The following is a 14,171-nucleotide window of genomic DNA, read 5'->3' on the forward strand; positions in this document are numbered from 1 at the left end:
TGCACACATGTGCACGCACTTGCCCAAATGCACGTGTACACACAGACACACACACACACACACACACGATAAATTTAAAAATTAAATAATTAAATGTTTTTTTAAAGCGCAGGAACTAGAAGGGTGCATCAGCAATTAATAGCGTACACTGCTCTTCCAAAGGACCCATTAGATTCCTGCCACCCATGTCATGGCTCACAACCACTGTAATGCTAGCTCCAGGGGATTCAGCGCCCTCTTCTGGCTTCTAACTTACGCATGCTGGAGGGACAACAACTCTCAGCAGTTAAGAGCAATGACTACTCTTCCAGAGAACCCAAGTTCAATTCCCAATACCTACACACTGACACATAATTAAAAATAAATCTAAAAATACTTCTTTTACATGATACTATTCAGTCATGCCTTCTCAAGCACATCTTGGCATGACACCTGGATTGTGGTATCATAATGCTTACTTGTGTTACCCCTATGCTGCACTGTGCCATCGCAGAGCTATGTCATGACATCACATGTTATCACTATGCTTCATGGTCTGGTCATCGTGTGACCACACAGTGCTCCCTATGACATCACAGGGGTCAGCTTATGTTACAACGCTACATTTTGACAACATACATAAGCTCCAGGAGAACTAATGCCCATGTCTGGCCTCCAAGAGTAGCTGAACTCACATACACATACCCCCCACAAAGGCAGACACATAACTAAAAATGAAAAGAAAGAAACTGACTTTTTTAAGCTTCTTTATTTTTAGACGGTCTCTCACTATGCTGTCTTAGTTGGCCAAGAATTAAATATGTAGCCTTAATAGGCCTTGAATTCAGAGGGATCTGCCTACCTCTACCTTCCAAGAGATTGGCTTAAAAGTGTGTGCTGAAAAGAGCCTTTAGTGTGTTTAAAATTGGAGCAATATCTCAGTGGGTAAGAGCGCTTGCTCCTTCAAAGGACCCAAGTTCAGTTCCTATCACCCATGCCAGCAGCTCTCAGTTATGTCAGGACCAGGGGACCTAGTGCCCTCTTCTGGCCTCCACAGACATGCACACACACATGAGAGAGAGAGAGAGAGAGAGAGAGAGAGAGAGAGAGAGAGAGAGAGAGAGAGAGAGAGAGAGAGAGAGAGAGACAGAGAGAGACAGAGACAGAGAGAGAGAGAGAGAGAGAGAGAGAGAGAGAGAGAGAGAGAGAGAGAGAGAGAGAGAGAGAGAGAGAGAGAGAGAGAGAGAATAACCAAGTATTGCCACCTGGGGGATTTTTTATCTGAGGGCGTTAGGGGAAAAGGCACTCACACACTCTCTTGATGGCTTCCTTCTTTATTCTCTGTTCTATTTTCCATTTATCCCCCTCATGTTTTTCTACAGCTTTTATGCCCAGCAAAATCTTTTAGGCAATATAGGAGTCACAAAGTGGTTATATTCCTCTTTCAAGTGAATGATTACAGATAAAAACATGTTTTATCTCCCTTACATGATTAAAAACAGAGTCATTCTGACAGCCCACATACATCTAAGTTTCCTGTCACATATTAATAGATCATGAGCAAGCAAGGAACATTTTTTTTCTCAGTCACCTTTTTTGTTGGCAGACCACAAACTGGTTACAAAGAAAGGACCAATCACTTTATTATCTTGTCTTGATAGGTAACCTTTTAAAGAATTTTAAAGTAGCCACAAACCTAAACTTATGTACATAAAAACAGTCCAAAGAAGCAAAAAATATCAAATGGAAAAAAACATATTTAACAAGTGGTGCTGGCATAACTGGATATCAATTTGTAGAAAAATGAAAATAGACCCATATCTACCACCACGCACAAAATTAAAGTCCAAATTGATCAAAGACCTCAACATAAAGCCAACCACACTGAACCTTATAGAAGAGAAAGTGGGAAGTCCACTTGAACACATTGGTACAGGGAACCACTTCTTAAATACAACCCCAGCAGCACAGACATTGAGAGAAACAATTAATAAATGGGACCTCCTGGAACTGAAAAGCTTCTGTAAAGCAAAGGACACGGTCAACAAGACAAAATGACAGCCTACAGAATGGGAAAAGATTTTCACTAACCCCACATCAGACAGAGGTCTGATCTCCAAAATATACAAAGAACTCAAGAAATTGGACACCAAAAGATCACATAATCCAATAAAAAAAAAAATGGGTACAGACCTAAGCAGAGAACTCTCAACAGAGAATCTAAAATGGCTGAAAGACATTTAAGGAAATGTTCAACATCCTTGGTCATCAGAGAAATGCAAATCAAAACAACTCTAAGATTCCATCTTATACCTGTAAGAATAGCCAAGATCAAAAACACTGATGACAACTTATGCTGGAGAGGTGGTGGGGAAAAGGGAACACTCCTGCATTGCTGGTGGGAATGCAAGCTGATCCATCCCCTTTGTATGTCAGTGTGGTGATTTCTCAGAAAATTAGGAAACTACCTTCCTCAAGACCCAGTAATACCACTTTTAGGTATATATCCAAAGGATGCTCAATCGTGCCACAAGGACATGTGCTCAACTATGTTCATAGCAGCTTTGTTTGTCATAGCCATAACCTGGAAACAACCTAAAAGCCCCTCGACTGAAGAATGAATGAGGAAAATGTGGTACATTTGCACAATGGATTCCTACACAGCAGAAAAAAAAAAATAACGACATATTGAATTTTGCAGAAAAATGGATGGAGCTAGCAAACATAATTTTGAGTGAGTTGACCCAGACACAGAAAGACAATTATCACATGTACTCACTCATAGGAGGTTTTTAAACATAAAGCAAAGAAAGCCAGCCTACAAACCACAATCCCAGAGAACTTAGACAACAATGAGGACACTAAGAAAGACTTGCATAGTCCTAATCTACATGGTAAGTAGAAAAAGACAAGATCTCCTGAGTAAATTGGAAGCATGGGGATCTTGGGGTAGGATTGAAGGGGGAGGGGAGAGGCAGGGAGGGGAGCAGAGAAAAATGTAGAGCTCAGTAAACATCAATTATAAAAAAGAAAAGAAAAAGAAAAAAATGCCATATTAATTTCAAGTGTTATTAATAAACAAAGTAAATGGGAATTCTAGATGCTGTTGGCAATTAACTTCTTTTAATTAAAAGCTATTCTAAATTGAAATGTTACTCTTTGAAAGGTTTCTGGGGGGGATAGAGGTGCTGTGAGGAATGACAGGGAGGATTTGGAGGTAAGCTCAGCGCTTGCTTTGCAAGCTGAATTCACATCCTTGGCGTCCGTATAAACAGGAAAGAGGAAAGAAAAAGACACAGTGGTCCACCCGTAGTCCCAGCACTGAGGAGGTAGAGATAGGTGAATTCCAGGAGTCTGCTGGCCAATCAGAAGAGCAAACTCACGTGCCCCAGGTTCAGCGAGAGAACCTGTGTCAAAAAACAAATTAAAGACAACTGAGAAAAACATCCAGTGCTGACTTCTGATCTACAAGTGCTTGCGTACAGACACACACACACGCACACGCACACACACGCACACACACACACACTTTGTTAAGGATTTTTATGTTTGAACTTTTCTTTTTTGGAGAGAACATTTGGAGAGTATATTGTTTTTTGCTAGAGGTAGCCCAGGCTGGTCTCTAACTCATGATTCTCCTGCCTAAGCATCTGGAATTCTGAAATTATAGTCAAGTCACAAGGCTTAAAAGTTTGTTTGCTGGGCTGGAGAGATGGCTCAGTGGTTAAGAGCACTGCCTACTCTTCCAAAGGTCCTGAGTTCAATTCCTGGCAACCACATGGTGGCTCACAACCATCTGTAATGAGGCCTGGTGCCCTCTTCTGGCCTGCAGACATATACACAGACAGAATATTGTGTACATAATAAATAAATAAAACTTTTTATTTATACAATATTCTGTCTGTCTGTGTGTATGCCTGCAGGACAGAAGAGGACACCAGACCCCATTACAGATGGCTGTGAGCCACCATGTGGTTGCCAGGAATTGAACTCACAACCTTTGGAAGAGCAGGCAATGCTCTTAACCTCTGAGCCATCTCTCCAGCCCATAAATAAATATTTTTTTTAAAAAAAAGTTTGTTTGCTGACATGAGAAACTTGGAATAAAAGGAAAAAAAAACATTAAGTTTTCAATACAAAATTTCTTCCAGTAGAGAAATACATACATACCAGAGTATTAACAAGAATGAGTGGGTGAATTTGAAGAATTACGTATGTTTTTGTTGGTCTTTTGTTGGTCAGAGATTATGAGCACTGGCTGCTGCTCCCGAGGTCCAGAGTTCAATTCCCAGCAAGCTTGTGGTGACTCATAACCATCTATAATGCGATCTGATGCCCTCTTCTGTAGATGTACATGTAGACAGAGTTCTCATATACATAAAATACATAAGCAAATAATTCTTATATATATATATATATATATATATATATATATGATACAGTAGTGAAAAAACAGAACATAAAAGATTAGCACAAAGAGGTTTGCACAACTCCACAGTCCTGGTCAAGGTGTGATCCCTCTGTCATTATTGCCACAGCTCCAGCCTCTCACAAGGTGGCCTATGAAGTGTCAGAGCTGCTCTAAAATTCCAGAAGCCAAATCCCCCCTCTGCCCAGCACTGGGCCACCGTTGCTTTAATGATCTGATAGCCTGAAGGAGGAACACAAGTCTCTTCTTCAAATACCTTCGATCCAGCTAGAACAACTGCACTACAACCAGTTAGGCAGCAACGGCTGATGTCCCCAAGGCAGATTCCCTGAGCACGGAAGAGCTAGCAAGGACCAGGCGTGAGGAAGCCCAGGACGAGGCCCCAGGTGCTTGGAAATGCTTGCTCACTCACAGGATCGTCACTGTCAGCTCGAGGGTGATGTTCCCACACACATACCCTGTGGGTAGCTGACGCAGCTTTGGAGATGTGCACCTGTGGAGGGGCAGACTGAAGTCATGGAGAGGAAACTGAAGAACAACCCAAAACAGAAGGGACCAGCAGCTATTAGTCAACACCACAGAAGTTGGAAATGAGCGTGGTGTCAGTAACAGCTCGCTTCCTGGTGTCGTGGGGCTGTGTGTGATGTCAGCCACAGCTCACTCCCCGTGCAGTGTGGCTGTGTCTAAGATGCTGATGAACATAGGTTAGTGCCTAAAAACTCCTGGTGCCACTTTGGAGGAAAGAAAGCTGTGTAAGTGCACACAGAAGCATGGCTTGCGTGTTCCTTATCTTTCCATGGCAGGAGCAGGGTGGATTTTAAGGCAGCCCCAGTGGCATATCTAGGAACATCTATGAGCATCCTGTGCCTCTGCCTTGTAGCAGAGTTGGTCCCATAGAGAAGTTCTGTAGAATTCAGACTAATTGCTTATAGAATTCAGTTCCAGTATTTAAAGTTTTCTGTGGGTCAGCCCTAGCCCGAAACTAGCCTTAGTATTAGCACCAAAGACCTTCTTTCTTGCCTCATATACTCTACAAAAGTGACCAAGATTTAGTTCAAGGTCAGTTTTGGAACAAATCACTCTACCTAAACTAGCTAATTTATTTTTATTTTACGTGCATTGGTGTTTTGCCTGTATGTACATCTGTGTGAGGGTGTCAGATCTTGGAGTTATAGGCAGTTGTTAGCTACCACGTGGGTGCCAGGAAGTGAACCCAGGTCTTCCTGAAGAGCAGCCAGTGCTCTTAACCACTGAGCCATCTCTCCAGCCCCTCAACTAGCTATCTTGCATCTGTCTTAAGACAACTTTATGAGTAAGCTGCTTCAATTTACAAAACTCGTGTAAGATTCCATTCTCTCTTTATTCTAGAGCAATGGTTCTCAATCTTCCTAGTGCTGTGACCCTTTTATACGGTTCCTCATGTTGTGGTGACCCCCAACCATAAAATTATTTCGTTGCTACATCGTAACTGTCATTTTTCCACTGTTATAAAATGTAATGCAAATACTTTTGGAGACAGGTTTGTGAGAGGGGTCGCGACTCAAAGATTGAGAAGTGCTGTTCTAGAGGAATATATATATATATATATATATATATATATTCCTTTGCAACATGGTTTATATATTGCTATCGAGGCATTTATAAAATTTAAAGTAGGCTTCATTTCATTGGCATACTAAGGAAAATTGATTTAAAAGTTTCTCACGTCTACAGCTTGCTTTGCAGTTATTTTATATGCATTCACATTTTCCAATGAGAGACCACTTAGTGACGGGCTGTGGCCCTTTGGAAAGAAAGCAGATCAGTGACTTTAACAGATCAGGGAAGAATTGACTGCTAAGCGTCGTGAGGAGCTGCGGAGACTATATACTGATTACGGTTGCGTGACCGCGCATCTGTCAAATTTATACTTAACAGCACCGCTTTTACGGCACATGATTTCATACTTCAATACACATGATTCAAAAACTGAAACTGTCCTTAAGATGGCCTCAAGAATCTAACCTTGTGCTATTGTGCTGGACTGTTCCCGAGAGATCGTAAAACAAACACACACACACACACACACACACACACACCTGGAAAAGCCTTTGGCCTTCTCGCCTTTCCTGGGCTGAGATTTGTTTGTTTGTTTGTTTGTTTGTTTGTTTTTTAAAAGGTGGTGAGTGAGGCTCTCACAGGCAACAAGAGAGAGCTCCCGAGAGAACTTAGGCCGAGCACCAGCCTGTCCATTCCCCACGTCACCCCAGGTCATATTTACTCCTAACAAGCCTCCACCCAGAGGCAGCTTAATGATTAGCAAATACTTTCTCCCTAAAGCTGCTACGTTTTAATTAATTCCCTGAGGTCACCCTCAGTTTCCTGTCTCCTTCAGGCCTCTTTCCCCAGTTTCATAGCCCCAGGGACTCCCCAGCAGTAATTACCTGCTATAAATGAGGGCTTCTCCACACAGCACAGCAGTAATTACCACCCCGGTAACTTCATAATTATTTTTGTCCCTCAGCACTTAAGAAAAGGGAAAACCTTGCTGTTCAGCAATGAACATAACATTTGAGTAATATCCGGTTTTGTCCTCACGTCCGCCCTGGCATGTTGGGCCTCGAAGGTGTTTATTGCTGCCTTGTTTCGGTGACAGGAAAGCTAAGAGCCGAATGACTACAAAGTCACGTGGCCAATATAGACGGAACTGAGACTCAGAATCTCAGCTCCCAGTCAGCCTCTTCTCGTCCTGACTAGATCTAGGCCCACGTTCCTTCCAGCACCAGGAGACCTGTCCTACACAGTCCTAGACACCTCAGTTACTCTCTCATCCCTGCCTTGCAGCCCCCAGTCAGGCTCCCGGAGCTGGAGAGAAGGCAGCCTGTGGAGAGGTTATTGATCCCAGGCACGGTCCTCACTGCCCTGTCTCATCACCCTGAGCTCCGCCAGACTCCTCCCACCTCCATCCTGCAGCTATGATCCTATGTGCAACACAAGTAGCTTGTCAGGCCATATAAAATGCAGCACTATAACAAAGATTTAAAGCAGGGGACAAAAGAAAAAGAAGATTACTTTTTTTAAGAGCAGTGATTAAAAAAAAAATGGAGTCAGCAGAAAACTAAAAACCGCCCAAAGACCTATGCCCTTTGTATGGGCGGGCTCCCAAGTTTGTCTCAAAATTGTTTAATGGCCAACTCCAAAAGGGCAGTCTAATCCATTGCAGAGTTAACAGTTCCAGGCGATAGAGAGAACAGCTATCCTTGGAACTAAGAACAGACCGAAATTCTCCCAAGGACAGTCTTAGACAGACGGCTGTGGTTCAGCCCTGATGGTGAGCTTTCTGGGCCCTCGGCAGAGCGGATGTCACCGCACTGAAGGTCCTCGGTGGCTGTGGGAGGCACCAGAGGCACCCTAAGCTCTGCCCCTTCCTGAAGGCAGGATTTCTCAACCCTAGCACCATTAACGTTTGGAGGCAGAGGGTTGTTCCAGGCATTTTAGAACATTTGTCCCTCTCTCCACTAGATGTCAGTAGCAACCTTCCCACCAATTGTGATACCAAGCCAGAGATGCTGCCATGCCTCCTGGGAAGACCCAGAATAAAAACTGCTGCTCTCTTTCTTCCTTTCTTTCTTCCTTCCTTCCTTCCTTTCTTCCTTCCTTCCTTCCTTCCTTTCTTAATGGAGAGAGGCCACAGAAGAACTCTTACTTTTTATTGGGGTTTTTTTTTACTGTTTTATTGAAGCATAAGGCCTTTAAGTCCACTCCCTTCGCATATTCAACTCTGCGGCTTTTAGATGATTCACAGGGTGATATGACCATCACCACTAACCAATTTGGGGACCTTTTCATGATGTCAAAAGGAAATTGTGTAACCATATCAGCCTTCCCCTTCCTCTCCCTCCCCGTGCCTCAGCTGGCGACCACTAACACTGGTATCTCTCTATAGATTTATATATTCTGGGAATTTTACATAAAAGAATCATTATGAGTTGGGGTGTGAGGCTGGAGAGATGACTCGGCAGGCAAGAGCACTGACTGATCTTCCAGGGGACCTGGGTTCAGTTCCCAGCACCCACATGGCCATAAGCCCAATTCCAGAGGATCCAATGCTGTTCTGGCCTCCACAGCCACCAGTCACGCAAGTGGTGCTGGCATACATGCAGGAAAAATATTCATATACATAAAATAATTATTCTTAAATTTTTAAATTTTTACAATTTATTCACTTTTAATTAAAACACAAATACATCACTTCATCCTTCCCTTTTCTCCCTCCAGCCCCTCCTAGGTACCCTCCTCCCAACCCTCCCATGCCTCTCTCTCAAACTGATAGCCTCTTTCTCTTTATTAGTGTTATATATATATTTGTATGTGTGTGTGTGTGTATGCACAGTTATGTAACTACAACCTGCTGAGTCGGTTTTTCGAGGCGCTAATTCTCCCTTTCGACCAGTCACTAGTTGCCTTAAGTTCTTTGTGTCGGGTGGCACCTCATATAATCTGCTTTCGGAGTTAACATGCCCACTGATATCACCACTGCGTACGTCTTGTCCACAGTAGCCATTTCTAGGACAGACTTTTCACAACAGACTTCCTGGTATTCTGTCACCATGTGTCCTGTACCACAGACGCAGGAAGTGTGATGTAGATGTATCTTTCGGGCCTGAAGTCGCCACAGTCTGTGGATCTCTGCACGGGGTCCGGTTGTGGGGTTTTGTGGCGGTCTCCGTTTGCTGTAGAGAGTTTTTTGATGACGGGTGGTAACTCATCGAAAGGATACATCCTTTTACTGTGGGTGTAAGAAGGAGATTTAGGGTGCAGAAAGGAATTGCGCCCGTCTAGTCAAGCGGCAGTGGTGAATACTTTTCTCCGTTTCGTGGTCTCGCTTGCTGGGAAAACTGCCTAGGTTGCTAGTACCGTGCATGAGGCTAGGTTGCTAGTACCATGCATGAGGCTAGGTTGCTAGTGCCATGCATGACTCTAGGTTGCTAGTACCATGCGTGACTCTAGGTTGTTAGTACCGCGCATGAGGCTAGGTTGCTAGTGCCGCGCATGGTTTCCCTCCTCCGGAGCGGGCCTGAAGCCCAGTGAGAAGCAACACATGAGTGCCCCTTGCTGCATCTTCGGGAATATCTTGCTCTGCCAGTCACTGCAGTGGTTCGTAGATGTTGCAGCTGGGTAGCTCCATTAATTGCTTCCTTCCCTTAACAGATCACGTAGTATTTTCCGGTACCATGGAGGTGAGACCACAGGAAGCAGGCTTTCAGGTCAGATCCTGTATGTTATGCGGTTTACTCTTTTTATATGACTTTACTTCTCTATATAAAGACTTCATTATTTTTAGGCTCTTTATTTCTTTCTGTGACTGCCTATACCCATTTTCTTTTCTTAAGCCTACACATTGTTAAACACACTGGAACCTGTTTAGAGGTTTTTTTGTTTTTTGTTTTTTTGTTTTGTTTTGTTGTTTTGTTTCCGTCTGGATTGTCTTTACTGTGTAACTCTAGTCTTTTCGGACCCTGTGAGCAAACTTTAAACTGTTACACTACAGCGGGATCCTCCGCGCGCGGCTCTATCGGTCGGCTCCTCCCACTTCTAGGGTTGTGAAAGCCAAACCTACACCACCCCCCTGCCAGGCCTGTTGGAGGTGTTTGACCTGGAACTTCATTCAACCCCCCAGCTCTGGAATGCCAGTGCCCTACGCTGTGACGGCGTCTTTACTTAGCGTTTTGTTTCTATTTAGCGTGGAAAAGGCTGTTTAAGTGCTCTGCTGTAAGGCAGGGTTTCTTAGAGGGACCAAATCCCTTTTTCTTTTTTCTTTTTTTTTTTCAGCTTTCTCGGGGGCACCAGAGATATTCAAGGAGTCCTACACTGGGCTTCAAAATGTAGTTTTTGTTTGTTTGTTTTTTTTATTCTTTACCCTTTGATCTTTAGGGGTCTGCTACCCAGCTCCCAAATAAACACATAGAGACTTACGTGTTCTTATGAATGCCTGGCCTTAGCTTGGCTTGTTTCTAGTCAGCTTTTCTTAAATTAAATTATGCTGTCAACCTTTTGCCTTTGAGCTTTTACCTTTCTATATACCCAATAATATTCCACTATATGGGTACATTATACTTATTTATGTGTTCCTTGGCTCATGGGTATTTGAGCTGATTATACATGTATTATGAACGATTACTGTGAACTTCCATGTAAAAGTTTTTGTGCGAACCAATGTTTTCAAATTTCTTGGATGCATGCCTAAGAATAAAATTGTTGAGTCATGCAGTCACTCTAGGCTGTGTCTGAAGAAACCGTCAACCCGTTTCCAGAATGGCTGTGCCATCTTACAGTCCCGCTCACGGCGAGTTAGCTTCCAGAGTCTGCGTCCTCACAACAGCCGTCATCGTCCTTACTGTAATCCTCTTACGGCCTCTCCTCGCAGTTCTTATCTTCATTTCCCAACGTGGATGGTGTTGATCGGCTTCTATGTGCCTAAGGCTATTTTTTTTTTTTTTTTGCATCTTCCCTGGAGAAACATCCGCACAATCCTCTCTTCAGTATTGTTTTTTTAACTTATTTTTATTCTTTTTTAGTTTGGGTGCATAGTGATGGGGTACATGCAAAGGAATACAAGGAGGCCAGAGGTGACAACCCCGGAGCTGGTGTCTCAGAAAAAAAAAAAGTTTTAAAAAGCGAGCTGGGCGATAGCTCAGCCTGTTAAGCGCGGCGGCGCCAGCGCAAGCGAGGTCCCGAGTTCGAAGCCCGGGTCCGTGAGATTCTGTCACAGAGCGGTTCTGTGTCCCGTGTTTGTGTGTGTCTGTGTGCTGTATATGTGCAGTTTCCCACGCTGTCTTGTGGGGAGGGGGGGGAAGAGTGGTGGACATTCCTAACCACGAGCAGCTTTTCCAGTGCCCTTCCCCCATTTCTTAATTATTCCTCATTGTATTACTAACTTGTAGCACAACACTGTATATTCTGGACACTAATCTCTTCTAGGTTGTAATTTTCAAATACATTCTCCTCCGTGGACTGGCTTTTCACTTTATGGACAATGTTATTAGTAATGTGGAAGGTGCCGGGCGGTGGTGGTGCACGCCTTTAATCCCAGCACTCGGGAGGCAGAGGCAGGCAGATCTCTGTGAGTTTGAGGCCAGCCTGGGCTACAAGAGCTAGTTCCGGGACAGCCAGGGCTACACAGAGAATCCAGTCCCGGGGGGGCGGGGTGGGTTAGTTCTGAAAAAGCTTGATACAGAGATGTTTACAACCATGAACTTTTCCCTGGCCCATTGCTTATTTGGGAATACACCACTTCCCTTCTACACATTGTGAGGGTCTTAACTAGGGATTCTGTCCCCTCACTGAAACACCATGACGAAAAAGAGCAATATGGAAGGAAAGGGAGTTTTTGTTTTGTTTTGTTTTGTTTTTTGTCGTTTGTTTGCTTGCTTTTGTTGGATTTTGGTTTGGGGGCTTTTTTTGCTTATACTTCTACATCACAGTTCATCATCAAAGGAAGTCAGGACAGGAACTCACACAGGACAGAATCCTGGGCGAAGGATCTGATGCAGAGGCCATGGAGGGGGTGCTGCTTACTGGCTTACTCCCCATTGCTTGACCAGTCCGCTTTCATATAGAACCCAGGACCACGGCCCAGAGATGACACCACCCACCAGGGGCTGGACCCTCTCCCATCAATCACTAGGTACTTCTGTGGTAGTCCATGTTCTCTCACTCTGTAGAGACATCATGGCCATGGCAAATTGTAGCTTGAATTCTAATTGGTCTTAATAATAAAAACCTAGAGTCAGATGTTAGGGGTAAAAACTGAAAGACAAGAGAAGCAGAGCAGCCAGCTACTAGTTCTTACCCCTACAAAATCCTCAGACCGAATGGGGTATCCTGTCTCTGCAAGTCCTCAGACGGAGTGTCTCTGCATGAAACTTCTCAGACTGAATCCTGAGCCCCTGTCTCCTCCTGCCTTATATTTCCTCTCTCCACCCAGCCATATCAATTCCTGTCTCCGCCTCCCTAGTGCTGGGATTAAAGGTCTGAGCCACCACTGCTTGACTATGCTTCTCTTTCAGGCTGATTCAATCTCATGTAGCCCAGGGTAGCCTAGAACTCACAGAGATCCATCTGCCTCTGTCTCCTGAGTGCTGGGATTAAAGGTGTGTGCCACCACCACCTGACCTCCACGGCTAACTAAAGTGGTTAGCTCTGCACTCTGCTCTTCGGGAAAGCTTTATTTGTTAAAGCACAAACAAAATATCCCACAACAATTCTTGGGCATACACCCAAAGGATGCACATTCATACCGCAAGGACATTTGCTCAGCTGTGTTCATAGCAACATCGTTTGTTATAGTCAGAGCCTGGAAACAACCTAGATCTCCCTCAACTGATGAATGTATAAAGAAAATGTACATTTACACAATGGAGTATTACTCAGCAGTAAAAAACAATGACATCTTGAAATTTGAATACAAATGGGTGGAACTAGAAAAAAAAAAACTTCCTGAGTGAGGTAACCCAGACTCAGAAAGACAAAGACAAACATGGTATGTATTCACTCATAAGTGGATATTAGATATGAAGCAAAGGATGACCAGTCCATGATTCCAGAGAAGCTAGGTAACAAGGAGAATCCTAAGAGAGACATACATGGACCCCCTGGAAAGAGGAAACAGACAAGATCTCCTGAGAAAATTAGGTGTGGGGGAGGGAGAAAAGGGAGGATGGAAGAGCATGGAGAGAGGAGTAGGGGAAGGAGGAGGAGACATGGGGTTGCTCAAGCAGAAGAAAGGACAGAGAGGGAGAGCAAGGAAAGAGATATTTTGATTGAGAGAGCCATTACAGGGCTAGCAAGAAACCTGGCACTAGGGAAATTCTTAGGAATCCTCACCTCAAGGATGACCCCAGCTAAGCCCCTAAGCAACTGGCCTTCCCCTGCAATCAGACTGATGACTACCTTAATTGTCATCACAGAACCTTCATCCAACAACTGATGGAAGCAGAAACAGAGATCTACAGTTAAGCACCGGGGCTGAGCTACCCGAGAGTCCAAGAGAAGGAGGAGTGATAATATCAGCAAAGGGGTCAAGACCATGATGGTGATACCCACAGAAACAGCTGACCTGAGCTAGTGAGAGCTCACTGACTCTGGACTGATAGCAGGGGAACCTGCATAGGATCAAAGTAGGACCACTGAATGTAGGGGACAGTTGTGAAGCTGTGGGGCCACTGGCAGTAGGACCAGGATTTATCCCTGCTGTTTGGACTGGTATCTTGGAGCACATTCTCTTTGAAGGGATACCTTGGTCAGCCTAGATACTGGGGGGAAGGCCTTGGTCTTGCCTGGAAGTGAAGTGTCTGACTTTGTTGACCCCCCCCATGGGAAGCCTTACTCTTTCTGAGAAGTGGATGGGGTGAGGGGTGGAGGGAAGGGTGGGGCAGGAGGAGGGGAGGGAGTGGGAATGGGATAGCTATGTAAAATGAGAAAAGATTGAATTAAAAAAATTATTAATAAAAAAGAAGAAAATTTTAAATGATAAGAGGTAGAGGGTTAGTCTATTCTGAAAGAAAAAAATAAAGATTAAAGCTTAAATAAAGAAAACAATAAAAACAGAAAATCAACAAAACGAAAAGTGCTTCTTCGAAAAGATCAGCAAAATTAGCTAAGTTGTAGCTAAACTGATCAAAAATAAATAAATAAATAAGAACGAGAAAGAGTCAGATTACTAAAATCAGGTAAGATTTACTAACCTTACAAAAATGAGAATTTTGAGGTAATAATATCTTCC

The 14,171-nt window shown here is 43.8% G+C and overlaps 2 long non-coding RNA genes across 2 annotated transcripts; one reads left to right on the top strand and one right to left on the bottom strand.

The window, feature by feature from the left end:
- Positions 1 to 2,936: 2,936 nt before the first annotated feature.
- LOC119803563 lies at positions 2,937 to 7,366 on the bottom strand. Its single transcript, XR_005283674.1, has 4 exons — positions 6,832 to 7,366; positions 4,665 to 4,901; positions 4,150 to 4,321; positions 2,937 to 3,386 (listed from the first exon to the last, which is right to left on the bottom strand). It is a non-coding gene; the product is annotated as an uncharacterized LOC119803563 (long non-coding RNA).
- Positions 7,367 to 7,582: 216 nt separating this feature from the next.
- On the top strand, positions 7,583 to 13,786 carry LOC119803488. Its single transcript, XR_005283653.1, has 3 exons — positions 7,583 to 7,718; positions 9,599 to 9,654; positions 13,357 to 13,786. It is a non-coding gene; the product is annotated as an uncharacterized LOC119803488 (long non-coding RNA).
- The last annotated feature ends 385 nt before the right edge of the window (positions 13,787 to 14,171 follow it).

This window comes from Arvicola amphibius, chromosome 17, assembly GCF_903992535.2.
Source record: "Arvicola amphibius chromosome 17, mArvAmp1.2, whole genome shotgun sequence".
In the NCBI taxonomy this organism is placed as follows: Eukaryota; Metazoa; Chordata; class Mammalia; order Rodentia; family Cricetidae; genus Arvicola; species Arvicola amphibius.